A 13,389-nucleotide genomic window follows, 5' to 3' on the forward strand; every position below is an offset into this window, starting at 1 on the left:
ACAAATGAGTATACCTTAGAAGGGTCCTACTTGCTTTATAAACCAAAAAATTCTCATTCTTAAAGGTTACATTGATATTTTTGCTTCAAAATACAGTATTAAAAGGTGGGTGCTAATGTGGGTTGACTTTTGTTTCCTAGGACTAAGGGTTTTCTGGCTCACTCTGCACCGAAGTAACCAAAGGGCTGGCTTATTCAGCAGCAATGCTGGGAGCATCCTTGGGACTAGAAGATTGAAAACTGTTACCTCTGTGGTCTCTGAGGCTGGGTTCAGACTAGAGCAATTGTGCAGTGAATTTGGCCCATCTTGGGGACTTTGGCTCTCAAATGGCAGGGACTGTTCAGACTAAACGAGAGGTTATTTTACAAGGACCATCAAAATTCTCATTTGCATGTGTGAAATTCCTGTGGAGAGGCTGGCTTTTTGAATCAAGCTGGTTGGGCCAGATTACAAGTGGAGTCTGCTAGAGTGCATGTGAATAGCATCAGACAGCTCTCAGCCCTTCCAGTTGGTCTTTCCCTTCTCTGGTGCAAATCCCCAACAGTTCAGTGATCCCTAGCACCTTCTCTTCCCAAGTGGAGAAGTGGTCTTCTAGCTAACAGGAACACATCAGGCTTTCTTAAAACAATTTTTATCAGCAGCTACCACCACCACAATGATGTTCATTGAGCATTTACACTGTGCTGAGTGTATTACATCTGTCATCTCTTTAGAGCCTCACAGTCCTCCTGTGAAGTTTGATATTTTATTTATTTATTTAGAGATGGAGTCTTGCTCTGTTGCCCAGGCTGGAGTGCAGTGGCACAATCTCAGCTCACCACAACCTCCGCATCCTGGGTTCACGCGATTCTCATGCCTCAGCCTCCCAAGTAACTGGGATTAGAGTCACCTGCCACCACGCCTAGCTAATTTTTGTATTTTTAGTAGAGACAGGGTTTCACTGTGTTGGCCAGGCTGGTCTCGAACTCCGGACTTCAAGTGATCCACCTGCCTCAGCCACCATGCCTGGCCGATATTTTCATTACTTCTATTTTTTTTTAAGGGGGAAAGCTTAGTCTCCACTAAGGTTAACTTCTCCCAGGTCACACAGGTTGAAGGAAATGGATGTGAATGCAGATAGCTTAACTTGCACATCCATACCTTTTAAGCCTTTTTACATGATGCCATGTTGCTTCTCTATTAGTAGGCTGGCCTCCACTGGCAATTAATAGTGACAGTGAACACTGGGCTCAAACCCAAAAGGCCGGGTGATATGGATCAAACCATAAATTTGATTAGAAATCAGTTACCTGTGTCATTTTTGTCTTATAATGGAGTTGTGTGGCTCACAGGAGCCCTACCACTTCTGGATGGTGTCATAATTCTCACAAAATCTGGACCTCATGGCAGAAGCCCTGCCCCATCCCTTTATTTTGCATGGCATTCCTTTGTTCAATTCCAGCTGCTCTGGGATTCAGCTTTCTCCAAAGAGGCTTGGGAGGGGGAAAGAAAGCAACCTATAAACAAACTCCGAATTCAGGCTGTCGGGGGCAGTGCACATAGCGTTGCAGGTGCACAGTCCACCCCCGACCACTGTTTCTGGTGCAACTCTAGGGATTGTGAAGAAAATAGGCCAATTATTCTTCATCTTGGACAATCTTCTGAGTCATCAGGACACCCTTGGTCTGGGAGCTGTGTGATTCAGATCCCTAATGTCTTTTTCAGGGAGGCATGCAGCACAGTAGTTAAAAATTTCCCAGCTCTCAGTCCCTCCAGATCATCTTCCACATGTGGAGGGGGGCGTGTTCTGTACTCATCACCTGGACAGCAGTCTGGCAACTGCTGGCCAGAGTGGTTTATAACATCTGGATTATTGCTTCCAGATGTGGCATTGAAATACTTGATTAAAAGTTTCACACACAGCATCTTGTAATAACTGACATATGCACACAGAGCTTCTATCATCTGGACCCAGGGTGGAAGCAGCAGGGTCACTCAGAAGATGAGAGAGAGCACGGACAGTTTCTAGGACCTAAGCAGCCTGAGAAAACTGTGAGGCTGAGTTTCTACTGGGTCCTCATTAAAGTCAAACAAATGGAGCTGAGCCTGGTGGAAGTCAAGTAGACTGGGCAGAGCAAGCACTTTGGCCTCAGACAGATGTGCATTCAAACCCCAACTCCACCAATCACCAGCTGGGATTTCTGTGAGATACCTAACCTCCTGCCTCAGATTTCTCCTCTGCACCATGGAAATGGCCACACCTACCTCAGAGGAGGATTGTGAAGGGTCTGGCACATAGCAGGCACTTAAACAGTTGTTTCTCTTTTTTTTTATTATTAGTCAAGTCTATAAACACAATTCACTATTATACTGATTACAAAACTGTTAGCAAAGCACACAGGACTAGAAGTTCCTTTTTATTCTTTATACAGAACAATAACATTTTTAAAGGACAAACAATAGTAGCAGCTGTTTATAATGTACCCCTTTGAGGAAGAGCTCAAACAATTTTCCACCAAGTACAAAAAGCCCTGCATTTGTCTTATAAACAGATTCAGACCAATCCTGACCGTCAGACTAAAATCCTGAAGTCCCTCACATCTTCTGGAGTGAGACATCTTGATGTCACAGGGAAAAGGGAGCTCAGCTACAGCGAATGTTAAGATTCACAAGATCTGAGAGTGGGTCAGACAAAGCAATCCTCATTTAATAGGTGTGGGGAGACTGAAGAATTAATCCAAATGAGTAAACTACTTTTATTTATTCCACAGCATTTTCTTTTTTAGTTTGAAAGTTATTGTCAACATAATAATGGCTATAATTAAGGGAGCATCTGCAATACTCACGGGTGGTGATAGGCACTTTACTTGCACCGTTCCCCTGTCATCTTCTCTATAACTTGCCTGTAAAGCAGACATTATTATCACCCTCATTTTCCACATGAGGAAAGTGTAGCTCAAAGTTAAATAGTTTACCACAAATCATGAAGTCAACCAGCAGCAGACCTGGAGTTTGAACCTATCAATCTAACTCCAAGGGCGTCTCCCAACAGCCCTGAAACAACTTCACCTTACCATTTGGTGAGCAGAAGACTAGTGAAAATGATTTTTCTGCCCATCACCTAAAATCATCATGACAGTTACACCTGTGGTGTCTCTTGTTTAGCATGTCCACAACCAGGACTCTGTCCGTTGTACCACATGGCCTCTAGAACACTTCAGTTTTTCGGTCCTGGTGGCTGGACAGGTGTTCAGTACAATAGCTCCCTTTTCTCCCCATCTGCTTCTGCATGCACGGCGGGACCCCGAGCCGTCACGGGCGGATGCTTCCCACATGTGCTTGCAGCCCCGGTGATGAGAAACGGCAGAAGCAGGTATTAAAGGTGGAGGTTATGGCTTATTACTCTGAATGCATTAAAAACCATTCCCAGACTCCACATAAAGAGTTTTACACACACAGCACATATGATACAAGGGAGACAGAGAAGCAGACATGGGGATAACCACAGTGAGACGTGTAACCACAACAGAAGTCTGGAGAGATGGGCTCAAGGAAAGCTACTTTCACAGACTGGGTGATGGATCGTCTCCTCAGCAGACAGACAGACAGCTAGAGGTACTTATTTTTATAAAAAGTTGACAGAAGGAACTCCAGACATCCAGGCCTGCTGTCTTCTAATTCTCATGTCCAGAGCTGACTCAGCCCTGTCTGTTTCCCTTTGCAGGATGGTGAGTTATTCCATGCGCTCGTGCTAATTATCCACAACCCGCTCCTTTCTTTTCTCACAGGTCGTTTAAATGTCTATTTGTCTGGGTTAGAACTTGGATGGATGTTGAATTCCCCTCTGTAGTCCTCCACAGTGATGAATTTCTCATACCTAGGGTATTGTTTGTAGGGAAATTCTTTCAATTTAAAGGCCCTTGAGATGGTTATCCAAAGAATTTTTTTTACTAGGCTCTTAAAGAAGGTACTTACCATTTATTGAGTACATAGCAAGTGCCAAATATTTCCATAAACTATCTCCTTTAATGCTCCTAGTAACCATAAGAGGTAGGTATTTGTCCCATTGTACAGATCAATAGTATATAGGACACACACAATAAATGAAAGGGAGAATAAAACCAGATTGCATACGAATTTCCTCAGGGTTTCCTTAGTATCCAAGAGGCAGAGTGGCACGGGAAGGAGCTGCACCTAGTCCAGGAGACCTGCATTTCTTTCCTGGCATTACCACCAAACAGCGCTATGATCTGGGCAAGACACTTACCTCTGGGCACTTCTGCCTATCTAAAAAATATGTATAGGTAGCTGGACTCGGTGATTTCCTCTACGAGATCCCTTTCCTCTAACTTGCTATGACTGTTGCCTATTTTCATACCCAGTTAGTGTTAATAATGTCAGACTCTCCAAGAATAAATTACTAGAACATAGCTAATCTATCAGCAATGAATTGGTGTCCACCATCACCCACCTCTGGAGAATAGCACCTCCAAGCCACATCTGGATAGCAAATTAAAGTAGCTACTTTACCCTTTCCAGAGTAATTTAGCATGCCATATCTATTAAAGGCAAGTAGAAACAGAACTTCAAACCCTGTGGCAGAGCCACAGATGACATTGCTTTACTACCTTGGATCTGAAAGGTTTTCTTACAAAAAATAGGTATTTGGTATTCCAGTTATCTATTGCTGTACACCAAACCATACCCAAAAGTAAATGATTTACAGCAATAATTTACTATTATATTTCAGCTGGGTGAGGTGACTCATGCCTGTAATCCCAGCACTTTGGGAGGCTGAGGCGGGCAGATCACCTAAGGTCAGGAGTTTGAGACCAGCCTGACCAACATGGTGAAACCCTGTCTCTACTAAAAATACAAAATTTAGTCATGCATGGTGGCCGGCACCTGTAGTCCCAGCTACACGGGTGGCTGAGTCAGGAGAATTGCTTGAATCTGGGAGGTGGAGGTTGTAGTGAGCCGAGATTGCGCCACTGCACTCCAGCCTGTGCGACAGAGCGAGACTCCGTCTCAAAAAAAAAAAAAAAAAAAAAAAATTATATTTCATGGTTCTGGGGGCTTAGGGGCTCAGCTGGGTGGTTCTTTTCTGAACTCCCTCATGTAATTGCAGTTGGATGGAAGCAGAGGCTGGAGTCTTTAAAGGTTTCTTCCCTTGTATGTCTGGCATGTGGGCTGGGATGGCCGAGGGCTTGTTGGTCATGTTTCTGTTCATGTGGCTTATCCATGTGACCATGTTGGGCTTCTTCACAGCATGGTAGTCTCAGGGAAGTCTGATTTCTTTTATTGTGGCTGGATTTTCCTGGAGTCAGAATTCCAAGAGAGCCATGAAGAAGCTACAAGCTTCTATATTCTGTTTATCATGGTATTCACAGACCAGCCCAGACTCAAAGAAGTGGAGGCATAAATTCTACCCTCGATGGGAGAAGGAATACAATAAAGGAAGGACTCGATGGCTGCCATTTTGGAGACAAGCTACTCTACTTTACCTATCTCAGAGCAAAATGAACTATAGGTAAAGGTCAGCTAGTGTCTCTCTCTCTCTCTCTCTCTCTCTCTCTGTCTCTGTGTCGCTCTGTCTCGCTCTCTTTCCCTGTCACACACACACACACACACACACACTTACACAAACTGTTCCAAATGGTGCTTATTATAGTACCATGCTCAAATACAAAACTTGTCTACCTAAACATAAAGGGCGACTTACAGGTTGAATCCCATATGGAATAATAGGGGAGAGAAAGCACACTTCCATTTCTACATGAGATAGCATTAAACTCTGTCACTGATGGAAAGGAGAGGGCAACTTAATTGGAGAATATCTGTTCAGAAAAAATTGTAAAGGCATGTAGGTAATCTGGTCAAGTCTGTCAGGATGGATACTGATATTCCACCAATTTTAAGACAACCAGATGCCATTTGCAATCATCCCTGAATGAAGGTAAAACCAAAGGGATGAAGTTGCCAGACTCTCTTCCAGACATCCACACAGATAAGCAGGCCTGACATGCAGCAGCTTTGACAGGCAGGCTTAAGAAACACTAAGAAACAAACTGAGGATCTGGACAACATCACTATCAAGAAAGCATATCATAAACTTCAGAATGTGGCATTGTCCCCCACCGAAAAAAAAAACAGCAACTGAGAAGCCAGCTGAAAAACTGGAGATGCTGGAGGAGAAGAGCAGGTCAGCTGTGAAAGCAGCGGGGAGCAGAGAAAAGTCTGGACATGTTGGAACCCAAGGAGAACGGCATAAGCACTGGAATCACAGACCCCTACAGGGCGGAGATTATCTGTGAAAGAAAATATCTGCAGCTCCTAGGGAGGAAAGGAGACTTAGGGAACCATCAAGGAAGCAGCACAGTGATCCTTTGGGTTATAATTGCCAGAACAAAGCTAGAATTACTGTGGCTTGGAAGGTGAATCTAAAGGCCCCCGAAAGAAGCATTTCTTTTTCTTCATGACTCAGAGAAAGTCAGGAATGAATTCCCTAGACATGTAATTTAAGGAGGTTTCTGGCCTGTATCTGGAATATTTAGGAGTTGTCAGCTTTGCAATCTGATGGGCACTGCGAGAAGCTCTGTGAGTCTACAGGGCAGGGAGACGGAACAGAAAGTTATTTTCCTCTCTGTCCGTGCCTCCAGATGAGGCTTGCTCTTCAAATTACAAGACGTTTAAAGGCAGAGGGCCCCAATAGATCAATTATAATTCCCTCTCTACAGGGGGCACTAACTGGACCAATCCTCAGGTTATATAGCCTTTGGCCACACCCACCCCTCTGGCTCTTGAAGTACCCTCCTGAAATTCTGGCAAGCATACAAATCTGCAAATTCTCAGAACTCATAATCTCACTTCTGGGAATGGAATACAACGAAACCATCCCCAAGCAGGGGAAATACATGTGCATGAAGATGTTCACAGCAGTGTAAGTTGTAAGGAGACTCTCATTGCTTCTCAAACTTTGATGTGCATCACTTGCAGATCTTAAAGACAGGTTCAGTAGGTCTGGGGTGGGGCTTACAACTCTGCATTTCTAGCATACTCCCAGGTAATACCCATGCTAGTGGTCTGCAGGCTGTACTTTGAGAAAGAATGGTTTACTTTATATGCTGCAAAAATAAAAATAAAAAATAAAAAAATCAAACACTGGTAAGACATGACTAAATAAATGGTAAAGACATCTCCTTGGAATTATACTGAGATAGATGTTAACATGATCCTAAAGACTAGCCTGAATTCTTTGATGAATTCCATGGCCATGTTAGATAGGACATGTCTGGAGGCCACTTGGGTACTTTCTCTGTCACTTTGAAGCATTTGAGAAGCTGAACTGAAGTGCCTACAGGGAGGGTTCCGGGGTGGGGAGAGGTCATCTGGTGTGCCCGTTGTCTTTTGAAGGTACGTTTGGATTGTGGTATGAGGCCTTAACAGTGTATGCATAGAAAACATCCAACAAGGCCGGGCGCGGTGGCTCACGCCTGTAATCCCAGCACTTTGGGAGGCCGAGACGGGCGGATCACGAGGTCAGGAGATTGAGACCATCCTGGCTAACACGGTGAAACCCCGTCTCTACTAAAAAAATACAAAAAACTAGCCGGGCGAGGTGGCGGGCGCCTATAGTCCCAGCTACTCGGGAGGCTGAGGCAGGAGAATGGTGTAAACCTGGGAGGCGGAGCTTGCAGTGAGCTGAGATCCGGCCACTGCACTCCAGCCTGGGTGACAGAGCGAGACTCCGTCTCAAAAAAAAAAAAAAAAAAAAAAGAAAACATCCAACAAAATCATGAAAGCTAGAAATTCTGAAACGAGGGGAAATCAGGTAAACCTTTGCTATACTTTAAAAACTCTCTTTTTTAGGTAGCCCTTTTTTGACCTTTTCTCATTACTGTATACTACAAATAATCTTGTAAGACAATGTCCCAGACGTTTCAGGGCAACACATTTTTCTTCTACTGCTGCTGATTCTCTAGTAGGGTAATGTTTGCATCAGTTGAATTTTTTTAAGGTATTATTTAAGGGAAAAACTTTAAAACATCAACTGAATTAACTAACTACAAACCAAATTTGTACTTAGTTAATTTTACAAATTCCAAAGCACTATTCCAATTCCTCTTTTGACTTGGAATTTTCTTATATTAAATACTGTTTTAAAAATATGAGCCATAAACTACAACTTGGAAAATCTCTTGCAAATATAACTTCTGCTGTGTTTTATTAAAATTGAATTTAACTTGCAAAGTTATTTCTTTTGTCCATGACATTCATCAATTTTTCTTTGTTCTTACAGAAATTATCTATACACACACACACACACACGCACACACGCATCTTGGTGTGAAACACTTGAGTCCTAGACCTGGGGTGTTGTGCTGAGTCCTTGTTTGCTAATGATTACATAGGTGGGAACCCAGAGAATGAGGGAATCTTTGTTCTTTTGTTCTCCCTGGCATATATTCTATTTCATCTGGACAGAGCTAAGCTTACACCCCAAAGGACAATTGAGCTAGGTGGGTGACAAGAGAAGATTCTAATTTGAGAATAGCTATTCAGTACGAATGTAAATTCTGATTGGTAGTGCTTTTAGAAACAAAAAATTCGGGGCCCTTGGGATGAGTATTGGACTTCACCTTTTGGGTCATTTTAAATAGCAGTGAAAGAAAGACAGGGGAGAGACAGAAAGAGAAAGGGAGAGAAACAATAGTTTGCTATTCCAAGGAAATAGAAAAAGAAAAAAAGGCAGTGGATAGAGCTGAAAAGCCATGCCTTCTTAAAATACATGTGAAAAAAGGAAGAAACAAAATAAGTAAAATGGAGTGTCAACAAATGCAAGGAAAAGTGAAAAAACATTTAGGAGACAAAGTGTTACTAAAGAAAGGAAATCCTAGCTTGTGAGACTTAACTTGAAACAGGAAGATAAGAATCCTTTATACAATCAGCAAACAAAAGCAAGGAAATATAAATTTTCAAATCCCATGGAGAGCCTGGAAGGGAAGTTACCGAGACAATGCAGAGCATACAGTTGAGAAGATAAATCATTTCTTTACCTCACTCTATGCAAAAAGAAGATAACAGACCAGGGATGAGATGCATTTTCCAGCATAAGCATAGGGAATTGTTGAAATGCTTTTCTCTTACCACAAAAAGCTAACAGAACACCCAATTCAAATGAACAGTATTCTCACAGAGAGACAACATTCTTTTCTGTTGTTCACATGGGTGAGGTACTTGAGTATGGAGGAGAAAGAGATGGTCCCCTTTGATACCACATGAAACACTTGTTGATTCACTGTTAAAGGAAGATCAGTGAGGACATTAGAAGTCTCTGGGGCAGCCTCTCTTAAGGGAAGATTTTGGGGCTTCCCAGGGGTGCAATCCTTGAGCGCTTGGAAACTTGGATCATTGAAGCACTAAGACCATGAAATTCTCACCCATACCTACATTTGTGAGAGGGAAATTTTCTTAAACATCTACTTAAAATAACACTTACATGTTTCAATGTTTACTTAAACAACACACACACGCACACATGTGCGCACACACACACACACCCTCCAAGACACTACATTCCAGAAGTAGAAGTCCACTAAGATCTTACAAACTTAAGAAAAAAATGTCTGGCACAAAATCGAACCAAACATATTTTATCTTGGCCAAAAAGCATTTAAAGTTTATTTTGCTGATAAAACACAAGACTGAGGAAGAGTTCAGCACATATATGGAATGTTTGTTTTTGAAAATGCTTGGAAAAATAGGTAACCAAAGCGTGAAACATCAATGAACTTGTATATCAATTGTCTGGGATCGGAGATGGCGGTAGATCAAAACCAGTGACATGAGTGGCATGTGTAATTAGATAAGAGCATGCTTGTAGTTGGATTTTAGAACCACTGGTAATTCTTTTTTTTTTTTTTTTTTTTTTTTGAGACTGAGTCTGGCTCTGTCGCCCAGGCTGGAGTGCAGTGGCCGGATCTCAGCTCACTGCAAGCTCCGCCTCCCGGGTTTACGCCATTCTCCTGCCTCAGCCTCCGGAGTAGCTGGGACCACAGGCGCCCGCCACCTCGCCCGGCTAGTTTTTTGTATTTTTTAGTAGAGACGGGGTTTCACCGTGTTAGCCAGGATGGTCTCGATCTCCTGACCTTGTGATCCGCCCGTCTCAGCCTCCCAAAGTGCTGGGATTACAGGCTTGAGCCACCGTGCCCGGCTCCACTGGTAATTCTTGACTCTGACATACTCTCACGTTCACCTGCAAAAGTGGGCTCTGTGATAATACTGGCTTTTCTCCACACTGGCTTTTTATTAAAACTTCTGTTCAAATCTATTTTTAAACACTCAGGAAAAGATCTAAGCTTCTTTGAGAAGCAGTTTTAAAAACAACTAGTAGCTTAGAAATTCAATACAAATTAATTTTTATACAAAATTGGGCTTCAATGCTGTAGAAAGAGGAGGGAGTTTACAAAAAGAGTGCTTTCTCCTGCGAAATCTTTTCTAGTTAGAAAGAAACCATCATGGAGTTTTTACAGGCTATGGAAAGTCTCATTGACATCTTGATCATCCCGCTTTTCCCCCTTGTTTTCTTATTTAGAAACTTCCAATTTGGAAAGGAAACATACAGTATAGGCAAATATAAGTTACATTTTCTCTAGGAGAATGTAGGTTTCTCTTCCACAGCTTGGAAGCAATCTAGATCCTTTTGGGGCACAAATAGATAGTTAAACCCTTTTGATGTGTACGAGCAGCAAGTTTAAAGGAGATTATTGTGAGAGAATTTCCTGCTCTTTGAAGCACCGTGGGGAAATAGCATTTTCTTTAAATCAAAATACAAAAAATAAGGTTGGTAAAACAGTGGTTAAAAATGACTGAAGTTTAAGAAAGCACTTAATTTGCACCTAGGTAGTCATGTTTCTTTAAGAATTTGCTTAGATTGTGTGAGCATACATCTTACAAAAACATACTTCCTTCCTTTCTTTCCTTCTTCCTTTCTTTTTTCTTTCTTTCTCTTCCTCCTACCCTCCCTCCCTTCCTTTCTTCCTTCTCTTTTCTTTCTGTTAGTACTATTGTTGCCAAAGGAATGGCCTATAATTTTTCTACATGATAAACCAAAGCTAACTATTTTACATTCATAATATTTTATGAAGGCTTTTGCCTAATACATGTGGTTCTGGCTGGTAAGCTGTAGATATCTTTAAACACATATTCTTCTTTGTGTGTTTAGCTCTAACTGCAACATATAAGCCTATTTCATTACTTATAAAAACTTTTTGAAACAAGAAAAAAATTGCACTATTGCAAGAGAATAAAAGGTAAGAAAAGATAAAAGGTAGGAAAAGAAATATTAAAGGAAAGATATGTTTGAAGCACAGTTTTCTTGTTTTTACTAATGATGATTATTTTGTAATGAGAAGCTTCTGTTAAACCAGGAAAGCCTACTAGAACTGAGAAATTTGTTGGATTATCTGAGGTCAATGTACTTTTATTAGGTCGGTGCAAAAGTATTCACAGTTTTTGCCATTAATTACGTTTTTTGTTGTTGTTGTTTGTTTGTTTGTTTTGAGACGGAGTCTCACTGTGTCACGCAGGCTGGACTGCAGTAGTGCAGTCTCGGCTTACCGCAATCTCGGCCTCCCAGGCTCAGGCAATTCTCCTGCCTCAGCCTTCCGAGTAGCTGGGCTTACAGATATGCGCCACCATGGCTAATTTTGTATTTTTATTAGAGACGGGGTTTCACCATGTTGGCCAGGCTGGTCTTGAACTCCTGATCTCAGGTGATTCTCTCACCTTAGCCTCCCAAAGTGATGGGATTAGAGGTGTGAGCCACAACACCTGCCATTACTTTCAATGTAGTGAAAGTACAATAGTTTGTAGTGAATCTATTCTAAGCTACTGGGAATGAAAGCCAGGGTCTAGAAAATAATCTTTATGGTTTGTTTGCATGTTTGAAATAACTAATTTGTGGATATTGATCTCTTTCAAATTCTGGGTTTTTTTTTTAGATGAACAAAAGAGTCATTTGTGAATAATAATAAGGAAGAGGCTGCCTCCAGGCTATGCATTCCATTCATTACCAGGCCTTCCCTGCAGGACCTGTTCTCTGGCCTCCAGCCTGCCTTATGGCATCACTTTGAATTTTGATTTACTTTTTTCCTTTTCATCTTTGCTTGTTCTTCCTTTTTCCCTTTCTCATTTTTCCAAAATGAGAAACTGTAGTATATAATTTTAAAAGTATGGATAAAATTACTCTTCGAGTTTAAACTACTTCCAAAGGTAGAGAAAAATCTTAAATTTTTCTGAAATTGTTTAAATTGTGAAATGTCAAAGGGTCATGGAGATGACTCTTTAGCAGTTAAATATTTTATATGAAAATTATATATATTTGAAATATATGTATGAAAATTAGACTTTACTAATTAGGGATAATTCAACCTGGTGAAGACTAAAGATAAGTTTTTTACTATTTAGAAATGACTTAACAGGGAAGCAATACTATACATATGATTATAGAACTAAGTTTAAATTACTTAAGACAAAGTATTTGAATATATGTTTAGAGCCAAAAGATATTGTTATCTATTAGACAGAATACATCCAACAAGAAGTCTTAGTACATTTTCTTAGCAGATAATTGGAGTCACTTTTTTTATTTTGAAAGTAAGAATCCCAAGGCCCAGTTGGTCTCAAATTCCTGGCCTCAAGCAATCCTCCCGCCTTGGCCTCCCTAAGTGCTAGGATTATAGGCATGAGCCACCATGCCAGGCAAAAATGACTGTAAATGAGATTTTAAAAAATTAATTCAGAATATCTTCTTTTTTGAGTTGTTTCATGTTAGTGAGGTTTTGCTGTAATTAGCTGTTCTGTAGGCAACAGGAACCCTTTAGAGGAGGTAACTATGTGCCTTGTACTGACCTCCAGGAAAAAAGCTAATATACTATATAGCAACATTACACTTTTATAGGGGTCATTTTCCAGATGATCTCAACTTCAGAATATAATGTTCAGAGCCAGGACATGAGCATAAGTCTCTGAGCAGTCAAAAACAACTATTAAAAAGCACAAAATCTCATACCTTAACTCTGAAAAAGATCTCTTAGATGCTCAACTCATATCCTACTCATTTTCACTTTGCATATATTTCTAACAAGCTTCCCTATCAGTTCCCCCCCCCTTGAGAATGAAATTAACACATTAGATGTAACACAATGTTAGACAGCATTGTCTGCTTTCATTGACAGCAGCAAAAAGGAAGAACTGATAGTCTTTAGATTAAAGGAGGAATTGAAAAAGAACTGTAAGAGCAGAAATATTTTCTCAAAAAATCTGAGACCATTTAATGTAGGAACACACAGTTCAATATTTCAATAATACCTGACAATATGAATGAATTTCACCATCATTCTGGAATTG

Source organism: Macaca fascicularis, chromosome 6, assembly GCF_037993035.2.
Source record: "Macaca fascicularis isolate 582-1 chromosome 6, T2T-MFA8v1.1".
NCBI lineage: Eukaryota > Metazoa > Chordata > Mammalia > Primates > Cercopithecidae > Macaca > Macaca fascicularis.